Source organism: Eptesicus fuscus, chromosome 9, assembly GCF_027574615.1.
Source record: "Eptesicus fuscus isolate TK198812 chromosome 9, DD_ASM_mEF_20220401, whole genome shotgun sequence".
NCBI classification, from domain to species: Eukaryota; Metazoa; Chordata; class Mammalia; order Chiroptera; family Vespertilionidae; genus Eptesicus; species Eptesicus fuscus.
In genome coordinates this window covers 94,250,464-94,267,098 of record NC_072481.1, presented here as the reverse complement: position 1 = coordinate 94,267,098, position 16,635 = coordinate 94,250,464, and the positions used below count along the sequence as shown (strand labels likewise).

At 43.9% G+C, this 16,635-nt stretch overlaps 1 protein-coding gene and 1 pseudogene across 1 annotated transcript in view; both read right to left on the bottom strand.

The window, feature by feature from the left end:
- GMDS (GDP-mannose 4,6-dehydratase) overlaps nucleotides 1–16,635 on the bottom strand; it is a 681,907-nt gene that overhangs the window by 414,903 nt on the left and 250,369 nt on the right. The window lies entirely within an intron of this gene.
- LOC103301889 (neurofilament light polypeptide-like) lies at nucleotides 5,201–6,922 on the bottom strand (annotated as a pseudogene).

Below are 16,635 nucleotides of genomic sequence, written 5' to 3'. Positions count from 1 at the left end.
AAGCCAGAACGAGGGCTCAAACCAGAAACTGACTGTGTGCACCTTATCTTGGATTTATAGCTTTCATAACTTTGAGAAAATAAATTTCTGTTGTTTACACCACCTGACTATGGTATTTTGTTATATGAGGCCAAGTTAAGTCAATTCCTAAAATTACTTATTAATTCCAATAATTTATCTACAGATTATTTTTCATTTTCCTTTATCCACAATCATATTCATCTGCAAATTATAGGGGAGATTTCATCCTTTCCAAACTTACATTTTAACTGTTTGCCTAACTGCACTGGACATGTCCTGCCTCACAAGGTCAAATAGACATGATGCTAATAGGCAGCCTGGTCTCACTTCCTATGTCAGAAAGGTTTTCATAATTAAGTATCATTTCTTTGTAAACCTTTTTAGCTTTATTTTAGCTACCCTATGCTAGGCAGACAACCCTCACCCCAACTCCTAAAAAATGATGTCCATGTCCTAGGATTAGAAACCTATGGATAAGTTACAACTTATAGCAAAAGGGTATTTGCATGTGTGATTAATTTAAGGATCAGGAAATGGTGAGAGTGTCCTGGATTATCCAGGTGGAGAAAATGTGACCACAAAAGCTGAGGCTAGACCATAAGCGACAGCAGCCTTTAGAAGCTGGGGATCAAGAACACAATTCTCCCCTAGAGCCTCTAGAATAAACAATACTCTGCTAACTCATTTTGGACTTCTGACCTCCTGAGCTGTAAGGTAATAAGTTTGTGTTGTTTTAAGCCATTAAATTTATAAGAATTTGTTAAAACAGTAGTAGGAAACTTATACACTATAGATTTTCTAAGTTCCATTATTATCAAATAACTATCTGCTTCCGGTAAGAAAATATATAATTTATCTCCTTTATTTAAATAATATGCTGAAATACACTAATTGATTTTAAAATGTTAAATACATTCCTGAAATAAACTCAATTGGCTAATAATATATTATCCTTATTATATATTGTGGGCTTTGGTTGGCAGTTACTTTGTTTATAAATTTTTTGTATGAAAGTTCACAAGTGAGATTGGTCTGTAATGTTCCTTTCTCTTTAATATTCTTGTTAACTGATACTATAGAAGTGATGTTACTTCATAAAAGGAGTTGGGAGTATTCCCTCCTTTCATGTTCACTGCAATATGTCTACTTCCCCTTTTAGTTCCGTCAACTTCTGCTTTGTAGTTTGATGTTAGGTTGCAAAGTGCAGACATATTTAGAATTATCTCTTCCTAGGAACTAAACTTTTATCACTGTAAAGGTAGTATACCTATAGCAGTGATTTTTGCCTTAAAGACTCCTTTCTTTCTTATATTCAAACAGACTTCCCCAAATAAATTACATCTAAGCTGGTAGTTAAAGGATATGGAGAAAACTGATAGGCATGAGAATGTCCTAGAAGCAAGAGAGAATATAGTGCTTTCGTGGAACTAAAATATCTTTGCTATCAAAAATTTGTATCAACTACAGCCTCTACCCGACATCCCTCCCTTGCTTACCACCAGGGTCCTAAATTTTTTCTGGTATTTATTATGCTGTGTAGTCAGGAAACACATGGTCTAGTTCAAGAAGGTAAATCATAATTGCTGCAAGCCAGTTATGACAATTCTATTTCCCTGGCCAAGGAGACGTGAGGAAACACCAGGAAAAGGTTTTCCCCTCTAATAACACATTCATGGAAGAAAACCTGGATGTCTGGAGCTATAGCAACCATTTTGTGATAATGAGGGAACTAGCCCTAAGAGTAACCTAGCATGATAAGGTTTCCAGGCCAAAAAGATGGAAGGAGCCTCTGTCCACACTGACATTGCTGACATGGCCCTGTGCCCAGATTTCCTGTTATGCAAGCTTATAAACTTTTCATTGTTCAGAGGGCTTTTAGGTTGAGTATTCTGCTCCTCAATGCTGATACATCCTGTTATACCACTTCTTGATTTTTTTTATTCCCAGTTTTAAATAGGAGATTGCTGAAGAACACTTAATTTCCAAAATAAAACAATCTTTGCAAAAAATATTTTTACTTTCTCCCAAAATATTATTATATATAGGCATTTCACTATAGTTGAAAATATTAAGAAATTTAACTTTTAGAACATTATCATAAAAATATACTACTAATCTATAATCCTTAAAAATAATGGTTTTACAATGTAGGGGAAATTTTCAACAATAAATATATTTTTTTAAATAATGGTTTTATAGGAATCCTTTTTTAAAATAGTTTCCATGGCTGGTCATGATGAAAAGGAAATACAAATAAATACAAATAATACATAAGCCTGACTGGCATGGTTCAGTGGTTGAGCATTGACCTATGAACCAGGAGGTCATAGTTCGATTCCCGGTCAGGGCACATTCCCAGGATGCGGGCTCGACCCCTAGTAGGAGGCATGTAGGAGGCAGCTGATCAATGATTCTCTCTCATCATTGATGTTTCTATTTCTCTCGCCCTCTCTGAAATCAATCAATTAATCAATCAACATATATATCCTATATAATAAAAGGCTAATATGCAAATCGACTGAACAGCGGAATGACCAGTCACTATGGCACACACTGATCACTAGGGGGCAGACACTAAATGCAGGAGCTGCCCCTGGTGGTCAGTGAACTCCCACAGGAGGAGCGCAGCTCTGCCAGAAACCCTGAGCCGGGCTCATGGCTGGCAAGCGCAGCGGTGGGGGCAGGAGACTCTCCCACTTCCGTGGCAGTGCTAAGGATGTCCAACTGCCAGCTTAGGCCTGCTCCCCACGGAAAGCAGGCCTAAGCCATCAGTCAAACAACCCCTGAGGGCTCCTGGACTGCAAGAGGGGGTAGGCTGGGCTAAGGGACCCCCTGAGTGCATGAATTTTGTGCAATAGGCCTCTAATATTACATAAAACTGAATATAATTAAATCCCAGGAAAACACACACACACACACACACGATATAAGTCAGCAGGAAAGCATTTCATAAGAATTAGGGTTCCTTAATTTTCAATAAATTAGCAAGTACAAAAACAAATATAAAATTTTTCATTTTTCATAATTTCCCACACTCTCAGTTATACCTATTAACTTTTTATAGTTGCCATGGCAACTGTAAATTATATAATCCTATCTAATAAAGAGGGAATATGCTAATTGAATTCCCTGCCTTCAAATATGGTGGCACCCACAGACAATAAGGGAATATGCTAATTGACTGTCCCGCCCTCAAAGATGGCAGTGCCCACAGCCAATAAGGAGGGAATATGCTAATTGACTGCCATGCCCTCAAAGATGGTGGTACCCACCGCCACAAGATGGCGGCGCCCAGTTCCCTCAGCCCTGCCTGGTGGCAGGCAGGCCCGGCCACTCCACGTGCCTGCCTCTGGAGTTCCCCAGTCTCATCAGCCCCCCAGCCACCCAGGGCTAGCCCGAGGCGCAGGCAAGCCTCAGATGGCAGCTGCCCAGCCACCCAGGGCCACCTGAGGCTCAGGTAACCAGGGCCGGCCAAGGCCTGCGCTTCCGGCAGTGGCAGCAGCAGAAGTGTGATGGGGCATTGCCTTCCCCTGATCACTGGGTCACCTCCCACACCTGAGGGCTCCAGGACTGTGAGAGGGGCCAGGCCGGGCTGAGGGACCCCCTCGCCAGTGCATGAATTTTCATGCACCAGGCCTCCAGTAGTTATATAATTTATAATGTAATTATATAATATTTCAAACTTGCAAAAATTATAGGAGAGCAAGGCACATATTTCTAATCCAATAACGTATTAAAATTTCACAGAACATAATTTTGAGAAGAGGTTAAACACACTGATAAATTTTATTTTTTCAGGTCCAACATGATCAAGTGAAAAAAAAGCTTGATTTTGTAACCACAATCACAGAATAACTCAAAATAAAATATTTATATTTAAAAACATACCTTGCTAATTATGTAGCTATTATATAGATCAAGTAAATAATTGGGCAATTATCAATGGAAGTTAATCAGAGTTTATTTTTCATATATACATACACACACACACACACACACACACTGGTGGTCTGGTGCATGAAATTCGTGCATGGGGGGCGGGGTGTCCCTCAGCCCAGCCTGCACCTTCTCCAATCTGGGACCCCTCGGGGGATGTCCAACTGCTGACTGTCCGACTGTCCAGAAGGATCAGGCCTAAATCGGCAGTCGGACAACACCCTCGCAATCTGGGAACGCTGTCTCCTAACCACTCACCTGACTGCCTGCTTGATTGCCCCTAACCACTCTGCCTGCCAGCCTGCTCTCCCCTAACTGCCCGCCCACCAGCCTGCTCACCCCCAACTGCCCCCCCTGCTGGCCCCCAACTGCCCTCCACTACCAGCCTGCTCACCCTCAACTGCCCTCCCTGCCAGCCTGCTCACCCCCAACTGGTCCCCCTGACAGCCTGCTCACCCCCAACTGGTCCCCTTTGCTGGCCTGCTCGCCCCCAACTGCCACCCCCGCCAGCCTGATCACCCCCAACCACCCTCCCCTCCTGGCCTGATCACCCCTAACCGCCTCTGCCTTGGCCCTGCCACAATGGCTTTGTCCAGAAGGACGTCTGGAAGGTCTCACGGTCTAATTAGCATATTACCCTTTTGCTAGTATAGATAGGATATGACATACCGCCATAACTATAACATATCTACCAGTATTACTCTATGAGAATATGTACTTCATGTGATAGGAAGGCAACTAATACATTACATTATACATGTTCTAAGTAGTAGGAAATACTGTATTCGTAGCAATAATATACACCCTGTGACTTCCCTTCCTGATTTGGGAATGGTTCCCCAGTTCTTTGAACGTTTCCTGGCCCCTGATGTATTTTTTTTTTTTTTTGTCATTCAGTGTAACTTTATTTACTGTTTATTGCACATGATTTGAGGTCTTTAATTTCTAACCACCCAAGTTTCAAAGGACTATTTTTTCCATGAAGTTTAACATTAACATTAGTAAATTCATGTATTCATGTGTGTTTATTGTAAACGTCTGAATTATTCACATTGCCATAGATCCTGAACTCGTAAGTGTGGACCATGCACAGGCTGGCAGCAAGCTAGGAAGCCACTCTGCAAGCAAACAGATACTCTGCATAAGGAGAAAAGTCATAGCATAACATTTAATGTCCAACCTGAGTCACCTCAGAATGTTACATATATTGACTTCTTAATTCATATAGTATTGAGAACTCAACTGCTTGGTTGGTGACAGGGTTGACCTGGTTTTGGGAGGATTAGTCCTGAAATAATTAAGGAAAGGGGGGCTCAATCTTTCTTCTTTTTTGCTTGCTCCTCCCCAGCACCTTCATCTTTCTTCTCAGCTTCTTGGGCATCTTCTCCTTCACCTTCACCTCCTTCTTCCTCCTTTGCGTCCTCAAATTTTTCCTTGGCACCTTCTTCCTCTTCCTCTCCTTCCTCTTCCTCAGCCTCTTCCTTCTCCTTCTCCTCCTCTTCAGCTTCTCCTTCAGAGAGGGGTTCATCCTTAGCTTTCTCAGCTTTTGCAGCCTCAATGGTCTCTTCCACCTCGATCTGCTCCTCCTGTACGAGGCTGGTATATTAAGAAGGGAAGGAGCGAGCGGACATCAAGTAGGAGCTGGACTGTAAACCACCAAAGGCAAATCGGCAAAAGACCTGGGAACTCTGGGAGTAGCTGCTGGCTATGCTTCCCACGCTGGTAAAACTGAGCCAGGTCTCCTCACCTTCCAAGAGTTTCCTGTAAGCTGCAATGTCAATGTCCAAAGCCATCTTCACATTGAGAAGGTCCTGGTATTCTTTTAAATATCATGCCATTTCACTCTTTGTAGTTCTCAACTCATTTTCTAATTTGTTGATTGTGACCTGCATCGCACTAACATCGGCGTTCTGCTTATCCTCCAGCTCTTGCAGCTGCTTTTCCAGCGCTTTGTTCATGCCCCAGCATGCTTTGATCTCCAGGGTCTTGGCCTTAAGCAGGCGGTGGCTCTCGGACACCTCGTCCTTGGTGGCGCGCACCACATAGGTGTTCTTGGCAGCGCTCTCGGACAGCACGGTGAAGCAGCTCTTGTACCATTCGTCAGCATTCTGCATGTTCTTGGCAGCCAGCTTCTCGTACTGGGCGCAGATGTCCATGAGCCCAGAGGAGAGGTTGGGCTTGGAGAACACGTCCATCTCCATGGAGATCTGTGTGTACTGGATCTGCGCCTGCAGCTCGGTGATCTCCTCTTCGTGCACCTTCTAAAGAAAGGCGATTTTGTCCATCAGGCTGCTGATGCGCTTTTCGAGCTCAGCGCGGGCGAGATCCACCTCGTCTGCACCTTTGCGTGCCTCTATCAGCCAGCCCTTGTCATCCTGGAGGTTCAGCACCTCTTCCTCATAGTGTGCCTGCAGGTTGCTCAGAGTCTCCTCCAGGCCCTCTTGCTTGCCCCGCAGTGCCTGCTTCCCCTGATGTATTTGGAAAGAAAATAGCTCTGAGTTTGGAGAAATTAAATTACAATCATGACTCTAATTCAACTGCCTCCTGTACTTCCAGCCAGATAACAGGAAAAACATCCCTGGGCCAGCGCCTCCTATGGCTGAGCTCTGGAGTGAGGACCCGCGGCCCAGCGCTGAGTGGGTGACAGCGACTGGAGGCACCTCGGGTCCCTCCTGCTGTCAGGCCCGCAACGTGGGCCCTCTGCTCCCAGCCCCTCCCGAGCCCTGCTGCCTCCTAACGGGGTCCTGAGGCTGCACCCCTGATCCCGCTGCCCTCTCCTCGCCGGGAACCAGGGTGCAGTGGTGCGGGGTGCAGACACCCCATTTTCATTAAAATGTTCAACCCGCGCCTGCTCCACCGGTGTCCACAGGTGGTCCGGGGGCAGACAGTGATCCCAGAGGCACTCGCCGCCCCCGCCAAAGCTCAGCCACGATGGTCGGGGTGAGCCAGCCCCGCCAGGCCTCATGGCTGCGACTTGAACATGCTTCTTTAACCAGGGACCTGGTGATGGGCAGGCGGCAGCGGTGCTTCCTCCCCAAGCCATGCTGAAGCGGATCCTTGAGATTTCAGAACCGAACTCTGAGGGCCTCCTCGGGTGGCAGCAGCCCTGAGCCCACTGGCTCTCCCTCAATCCCGCCAAGGCTTGCTTCTCACATTGCTTCTCACACTTGCTGAAAACCTTCTTGGTCCACTTGCCATAGTAATCAGTTCAGGCTGAAAGGACTGGGGACTCCGGCAGGCCTGAGGGGACTGGGCGCAGCCATCTTGTGGCTATTGGCGCCACCATCTTTGTGATGGAGTGATGGTCAATTTGCATACTCTGTCTTTATTAGATAGTAGGATATATCTATAATAATAAAAGCGTAACATGCTAATAGAACAGATGGCCAAACAGTGGAACAACCATCCAGACGACCTTCCAGATGACCATTCAGATGACCATCCGGGACCACGCTATAACACCCACTGGCACCAGGTCGGCCAAGGCGGGTGCAATGCGATTGGTCAGGGGGCCCGGCCATTGCCCCATGATTATCCCGCAGAGGAAAGCCCAGGCCAATGGCTGGCAGGGTGATCAGTTGGGGGGTTCCACGATTGCCCCAAGGAGGGAGGCTCAGGCCAGGGACCGGTGGGCTGTGGCAGGTGGGCGGGGCCTCTCTCTGCTAGGGAAGCCTGGGTCCCGGGTGCCAGAAGGAAGCCAGTGTAGGCAGCTGGGGGAAGGAAGACCTACTCTTGCACAAAGGGGATATATATATATATATATATATATATCCCCTTTATGGAATTACTTGAATAGTCAAAGCTTCTCACATTTGATTTGAAAACCTAGTATCTTTTTCTTTTAATCCTCACCAAGGATAGGTTTTCATTGATTTTTCAGAGAGAGGAAGAGAAAAAGTAAGAGAGAGAGAGAGACAGACAGATAGACAACATCAACATGAGAGAGAAAGACAACTGGTTGCCTCCCACAGGCATCCCAACCAGGGATTGAACTTGCAACCTTTTGGTGTACAGGATGATACTATAACCAACTGAGCCACCCTGCCAGGACAAAGCTAATAACATTTATTAGCAAAACAAATATTTCCATATAGTAAATAAAAGATTTTAATTTCTACAAGAAAGACATCAAATGTGCTTATTCAGAATTCAGAATAAGTTACACTCATGAAAGGCACCCAAGTGTTAAAGAGTACTTTCAGTTCTCATGGAAAATGGAAAAAAGCTGCAGACCTCCAATTTTAGTTTATTGGAAAATAGAAATGTCATTGTTCTTTCAACATAAAATGTAAGCTTTATACATGTCTCCATTACTAGAAACATTTGCAGTTATTAAAACTTAAGAAGCCCAGAAGAACCCTCTTCTGAAGGGAGAAAGATATACCTATTTTTTAAACTGGCAGATAATAACTAAACATCAACCATGGACATCAACAAAACAAAAAGGCAGAAAAACCAAGTACTTAAAGGTATTTGAGAGTATTTCTAAAAGCAAGGAGATTCTGGATGGGAGATGACACCTGAAATAAAAATAAAGGAATGACTAAGTGAATTTCCTATTTTTCATGAATTTTAGTCTAAAGGCAAGCTCCAATTTGTACCATGCAGAAGCAGCAAAACCTCCCACAGAAAACCCACTTCTCACTGGCTTGAAGAACCAAAGACCAGAGTTTAGGGCAACCATAGCTACTGGATATGAGGTTGGCAGGGACAGGAATCCCAGTAAAGAGAGAGACAGAGAAGACAATACACACTTCTGTGTCTAAACACTGCTCAAATCTCTGGCTGACATGTAAACCAGGAACTGAGATTTGAAGACAGAGTTTGCAGTTTGAGTCATTCAAGTTAATTTTTTTACAAAAACAAAACAAAAAATCAACACTATTAGGAGGAATGTAACAATCAAAAAAGGAAAATCAATAGATATATTTTTTTAAAATATCTATGTGAAACTCAGTCATCCTACATGCAGGATCCATTATCTAAAGATAAGATAATCAAGAAAGATTAACTCTGAGATGATCCCAGATATTGAAATTAGCATAGATTGTTTTCTAATTTTTATTTATTGATGAGAGAGAGAAATATCGATTTGTTGTTCCACTGATTCATATATTCATTGGTTGATTTTTCTATGTTCCCTGACCAGGGATCAAACCCACAACCTTGGAGTGTCAGGATGATACTCCAACCAACTGAGCTACGTGGCCAGGGCTGAAGCAGCTACTGTGACTTTGATCAACGATGAATACACTAAAAGGAATCTTAATATTATGAATTAAAAGAAATAACAAAGAAACAGCCCTATTAAAAATCAAATATAAGTTCTAGAAATATAAAACATCATATTGAAATAAAATGGGCTTTATTTCGCAGCAAATATACTTGGTAGCAGATGGGAGATGACAGAAGGAAGAGAAGGTAAAGTTGGAAGCAAGAGTTAAAGAAAAGAAACTATGGAATCTGAGGAATGGAGCAAATAAATATTTAACAAAAGGAAAAGAGCTCAGAAACTCTTTTAAAACATCCTTGTAACCGGACTCCCAGAGAGAAAGAAATAAAAAAAGAAATAGGATAGTCTGGCCAGTGTTGTTCAATGGTTGGGCATCGACCTATGAACCAGGAGGTCATGGTTCAATTCCTGGTCAGGGTACATGCCAGGGCTGCAGGCTCAATCCCCAGTGGCGGGTGTGCAGGACGCAGCAAATCAATGATTCTCTTTCATCATTGGTGTTTCTATCTCTCTCTCCCACTCCCTTCCTCTCTGAAATCAATACATTTTTTTAAAAAAAGAACTAACCAACTCTGAGCATTACACACACATCTGTAGATTAAATATAAGAATAGTTGAAAGAGAACAGTGGTTAAGTTAACAAGCTGGGCTTTGGAGCACAATGTATTTGATTCTTAATTCTGGGACCTTCTAACTGTCTCAAAATAATCACCTAAAAATATCCATAATTATTGATTTGTTATGAAGATTAAGTGCCCAGCACCATCCCTGGCACACAGAAAATGTCTGATAATTAACTCAAATTATAATTGTCACAATTAAGTTTTAAGAAAACACCAAGCTATCCTACTTTATTAAAACAAAAATTAGTGCTTCTAATCATTTGTATTTCATAAAATATACGAATCTAAGACATCATAAACTGTAAGATACTCTTATTTTATGTTGCACACAGACATTGTCTTGTTCATATGATTCCAGAGACATGTGTACATCTTAGAATCAATGAAATAAGGTACGCATATTAACTTGTGTAAACCTCATAAAGCCTTACAAGATAAATGCTAGCATCCCCATTTGAAGTCATGTGCTTGAAGTCACAGAGTAGGTAAAGTGAGGCAAGATTCAAAGATAGGAAAGCTGTTTCATAGTTCTTGCTATTAGCCACTGTATACTAAACGCCTGTTTTTCTTGGGTTCTATCATATTATTAACTTTACTATGCTTGTATTGATTTTTTTTAGAGAGAGGGGAAGAGAAAAGGGAGAGAGAAATATTGATCAGTTGCCTCCTGTACACACGCTGACCAGGGATCAAACCTAGGTATGCACCCTTACTGGGAATTAAACAGGTGGTCTTTCAGTGTATGAGAAGATGCTCAACCAACTGAGCCATAATGGCCAGGACATCATTTTATTAACCTTAAATTTTCAATAGTATAACAGGGTTCGATTCTGCAAGAATGTCAGGTTCTTATTGGTGGAAAAAAGAGGCCATTCCATGTCACAGGAAGACAAAATTCTACACAAGAGACTGGTGGTTTCCAATCCTGGCTGCCCACAGAATAAATTCAAGTGCTTACAAAGCCATATTCACCAAGAATAACCCCAGAATCTAGGAGCAAAAGACAGGGACCTGCATTCCCTTTAATGCTTCAAAAGTGACTCTGCTACATATCCAGCCCTGAGGACCAATGCACCTTATTTTTTATTATTTAACTAGAGGCCCAATGCTCAAAATTCGTGTAAGAGTAGGACTTAGCAGCCCCAACTGCTTCGGCCTGCCCTCATAGCCCCAGCTTTGTCCTGAACGTTGTCGGACGGTCATACCACTGTTCGTCCGTTCAGTCGATTTGCATATTACACTTTTATTATTATAGATTTTTCCACCAATGCACTTTCTATCACTTTTACAACCAGTGATCTGCACTCAGGTAATAAAATATTGACCGTACACCAAGCGAAAACATTCTGGTACTACTATAATCTTGATTTAATCTCCTTATTCTTAAATTTTAGAATGCATTCCACGAGCATTTGGGACTGCTGAGAATGGGAATCTCCACTTTTGCATAAATGAGACATGGCCACGGAACATTTGGTGCATGTTATAATGACAGAAATACAGCCGGGCCCAGCATGACTGGGGAAATGAAACAAAGTGCCTTTGAAGAAAATGACATCAGTGTCTTTGTCAAGCTTCCACCTAAATTGACAAATATTGAAACTACCCACAAAATAATGCCTTCCTGTGCCAGTGTTCCTGCTTCCTGAGGACATCATTCCTGTCCCAACCACACCACACAGTGATTGCAATGACCTGCTCTGTCTCTGTCTTCTGATCTGAGCCTCTTCAGGGGAGAAACCCCAAGATGACAATCTTCTCCAGATAGGTCAGTGCCAGGACAGAGTAGGAACTCAACAAATACGTGCTGAATGAGGAGTGAACAGATGAATGCTCTTTTACTACTATGGCATATTTCATACTACTACAGACTACACACACACACACACACACACACACACACACACACACACACATACACTGAGTGGCCAGATTATTATGACCACCCCATCAGTACTTCGTTGGGCCACCTTTTGCCTTCAATACTGCAGCGATTCTTCTTGGCATTGACTCCACGAGATGTTGAAAGGTGATGTGAGGAATCTGACACCATGCCTGATGAATAGCACTGTCCAGTTCTGTGAGATTTGATGGTTGTGGAACCAGCTGCCTGATGGCTCTTTAACTTCGTCCCACAAATGCTCAATTGGATTGAGATCTGGTGATTGTGGGGGCCACCTAAGCAAGGTAAAGTCTCCCTCATGTTCTTGAAACCACTCCTGCACAATATGAACACCATGGCATGGCACATTGTCTTGTTGGAAGAAGCCGTCTCCATTGGGATACGCCATCAACATGATAGGATGAACTTGATCAGCAATGATACTTAGGTATGTTGTGCTAATCAGATGTTGTTCCACACGAATTAAAGGGCCCAAATCATGCCAGGAAAACATGCCCCAAACCATAACATTGCCCCCACCAGCTTGAAGGGTTGTACTCATGCATGTGGGGTGCATGCTTTCATGTTGTTTCTGCCAAATTCTCACTCTGCCATCTGCATGATGCAACTGGAAACGTGATTCATCGGACCACATGACTTTTTTCCAATGCTCGACTATCCAATCCTTGTGTTCCTGTGCGAATTAGAGACGTTTTATCTTGGTAACTGCACACAGCAAAGGTGTTCGAACAGGCCTTTGGCTTCCATATCCCATATGATGCAGTGTACGGCTAATTTGCCTACAAACATGAGGTGGTCATAATAATCTGGCCAATAATACACACACACACACACACACACACACACACACACACACACACACACTAGAGGCCCGCTGCATGAAGATTCATGCAATAGGCCTTCCTTCCCCTGGCTTCCAGCACCGGTTTTCCTCCGGCACCCGGGACCCAGGCCTTTGCTCTGGCCACTGCCTTCTGCCTTCGCTCCAGCCAGAGTCTGCCGCCTTTGCTGCTGACTCTGGCCGGAGTCTGCTGTCTTCATCTTCGCTGCTGACTCTGGCCGGAGTCTGCCGTCTTTGTCTTTCCTGCAGACTCCGGCCGGAGTCTTCCATCTTTGTCTTCGCTGCGACCAGAGTGCCGCTCCTGTAGATCCCTTCACCCCCTGCCCTCACTCTCATAGCAAGTGTCCTGCCCCACCCAGCTGCTCCGCGCCTGGAGCAGCTGCAGCTGGGCGACGGGGCCACCCCCATCTTTGTCCATCTAATCTGCATATTCCCTCCTGATTGGCTGGTGGGCATTGTGAAGGTATGGTCAATTTGCATCTTCCTGTTATATTAGCATGTGTGTGTGTGTGTGTGTGTGTGTGTTACCTAATAAAAGAGAAACATGCAAATTGACAGTACCTTCGCTATGCCCACAGCCAATCAGAGTGAATATGCAAATTAACCCAAACAAAGATGGTGGTTAATTTGCATATGCAGGCGCAGAGTGCAGTGAAGCCTGCTATGAGGGGAAGGGGGGTGGTGGAAGGAGCTACTGGAGTGGTGCTCCAGACAGAAGCGAGGATGTGCCAGCTCCGGGTGGCCCGGGAGCGGGGACGTGCCAGCTCCCGGGCGGCCAGCAAGTGGGGACTTGCCGGTTCCAGGCAGCCCGGGAGCAGGGAAGCGGGGACTTGCCGGCTCCCGGCAGGAGCGGGGACTTGCCGGCTCCCGGGCGGCTGGGAGTGAAGCCAGGGGCCTATTCTTGCACGAATATCGTGCAATGGGCCTCTAGTATATATATAATTTTATATATATTTGAATACAATTTATATAATATACTAGTGGCCCAGTGCACGAAATTTGTGCACGGAGGGGGCGGTTCCCTCAGCCCAGCCTGCACGCTTTCCAATCGGGGACCCCTTGGGGGATGTCTGACTGCCAGTTTAGGCCCAATCGATCGAGCCTAAACCGGCAGTCGGACATCCCTCTCACAATCTAGGACCGCTGGCTCCTAACTGCTCACCTGCCTGCTTGCCTGATCGCCCCTAACTGCCTCTGCCTGCCTGATCACCCCTAACTGCCCTCCCCTGCCGGCCTGATCTCACCCCCAACTTCCCTCCCCTGCTAGCCTGATCTCACCCCCAACTGCCCTCCCCTGCCAGCCTGATCTCTCCCCCAACTGCCCTCCCCTGGTTGCCCCCAACTGCCCTCCCCTGCAGCCTGATCTTGCCCCCAACAGCCCTCCCCTGCTGGTCTGATCTCGCCCCCAACTTCCCTCCCCTTGCCAGCCTGGTTGCCCCCAACTGCCTTCCCCCTGCTGGCCTGATCTTGTCCCTAACTGCCCTCCCCTTGCTGGCCTGGTTGCCCCCAACTGCCCTCCCCTGCCGGCCTGATCTGGCCCCCAACTGCCCTCCTTTGCTGGCCAATTTGGTTCTAATTGGTCAGTTTCTATGCCAGTCAGTGTCATAAACTCCACCTCCTAGGCAGCTATTGGCTCCTCACAGTTGACCCAGATTTGGTTCTAATTGGTCAGTTTCTATGCCAGTCAGCATCAAAAGCTCCGCCTCCTAGGCAGCCATTGGCTCCTCACAGTTGACCCAGATTTGGTTCTGATTGGCCAGTTTCTATGCCAGTCAGCATCTCTGGGCCTATCAACAGGGCCTGATCAGAAAGGCAGGGATGATCAGCAGCCCCAGTGGAGGCCTCGAGAGAAATGGACGCAGGGCTGCTGGCCAGGCTCGAAGGGAAAGAGAGAGGCAAGTGCTGGTCAAAAGCTGCCTCAGATGCTACAGATCAGCCCCTGCTTCTCTCTTCAGGTCTCTTTCCGGGCCTGATTCAAAGCCCCCTCAGCAGTCACTGCTGGGTCACCGGGCCTGCAGCCACAGTAGTCAGCGTTGGGTCACCATGGCAACCCAGCGCTGACTTTCGGTTGGTCAGCCTTTGGTCGTGATCAGTCGTTACACCCTGGCTCTTTATTATAGAGATAAATATGTAAATTATATATTTTTAATACAGGTTAATCATGCCTGCACTCCTTTTCCGGATAAATCTCTAACTACAAAACCTCTCATACCTTAATCTCCACTAATGTTGAATCACTCATGTCTATTTGTATTACCCAGTTTTCCCAAGAAATTAATAACGCCACTAATACATACTCTCAAAATTATGTTAATGCTTCAAAACATAAATTTAATCACATCCCTTCCATTAAAACCTGCCTGATCTCCTCACACAAAATGTATCACTTTAATAATCTCCTAGAGTAAGAGTAACGGCATCAGTGTGAAGAAATATGGAAAAACAATTTATGGCATTCTTTTTATGTTTTATGGTGCTAACTAATGGTTGAATATCCAAGTAGAGAGACACCATTCAGTAAAACTTGCTGCAATGATAGAAATTTTCTATATTATTGCTGCCTAATAGCCATACATTGCTAGCCATGGGGAAGTAAAGTACAGCGTATGGAATACAGTCAATAATATTGCAATAACTATGTATGGTGCAGATGGGTACTTGATTTATCTGGGTGATCACTTCATAAATGTCTAATCATTATGTTGTACACCTGAAACTAATATGATACTGTATGTCAACTGTAATTGAAAAATAAATAAAATTATAAGGCCATTCTTAATGCATCTAAAAATGAACAAGTCAAATTACAAATATAATAACTTCTTTGTTAATAATACAAATCACCAAGTTTGAAATTACAATGCATTGATTTCTTCTTAAAAACAAGTTATTAGCATTATTAGTCTAAAACCTATATTTAGAGATGAGTCACAATGGAAATGATCAACTAGCAACAAATAGACTGGAGATTTTAAATTCTCAACACTGGCTCTGTGATGTGGAGTAAATTAATTTTTCTGAGTCTTAGTTCACTTAATTGTAAAATAAATATATTAATAGTCCTTTTTCACTTGTTAGAGGTATATACACAAAGCCTGTAGCTCTAAATAAACTATAGGTATTATTACTACAAGTTTGCTCTATAATTTTTTTTTGTCAGAACTTATAAACACGGTGCTTGGCCCCAATGAGCCAAGGATACAAGCTGCTACACAAGCCCAGGACCAAAGTTTCAGGAGGGTAGAGAGTTCGTCTGATTCACTGTTACCTTTTCCATGCATAACACAGTACCTGGAGTTTAAATAGTTCTGAATATGTATATCTTTTTGACTAGAAGGAAGAAGAGTATTTTAATATCCCTCAAAGCTGGGATCAGCCTAATCTTTTGCATCATTTCCTGCTCTAATAATAGACTCTGATACTTCTGATAGTAAAGATATCCAATAAGCAAAAGGAAGATCTTTAGTTTCTTAAGGAATTGTCTGAAATGGTAAATATTTCTTCATGTTTTACAATCTGCAAATAAATATATGTGAAGACATTCATACTTTGAGATTTAAAAGGCCAAGGAGTCAAAAAGCACAAATACTCACAATTATAAACAATGGTTTTTTCCCCCATAATAGAAAACTATGCTAAAAAAAACACACCCAAAACAGCCCTAGCTGGTTTGGCTCAGTAGATAGTGTCAGCCTGCAGTGAAGGGCCCTGGGTTCAATTCCAGTCAAGGGCACATGTCCAGGTTGGGGGCTCATCCCCAGTAGGGGATGTGCAGGAGGAAGCCGATCAATGATTCTCTCTCATCACTGATGTTTCTACCTCTCTCCCTTCCTCTCTGAAATCAATAAAAATATATATATTTTTAAAAACCATAACAAATGCTACATATAATTCTAGTACTGCTCATAAAACCAACTATAATAAATATCCTATATAATAAAAGCATAATATGCAAATTGTCTCCTCAACTGGAGTTCTTCCAGTTCAACCAGGGGGCGGGCAAGCCGGGGGAAGGGAATGAGGCCCCGGCCAGCAGCCAGCAGCCGCTAGGGACCCTACAAGCCTCTAGTTAATATAT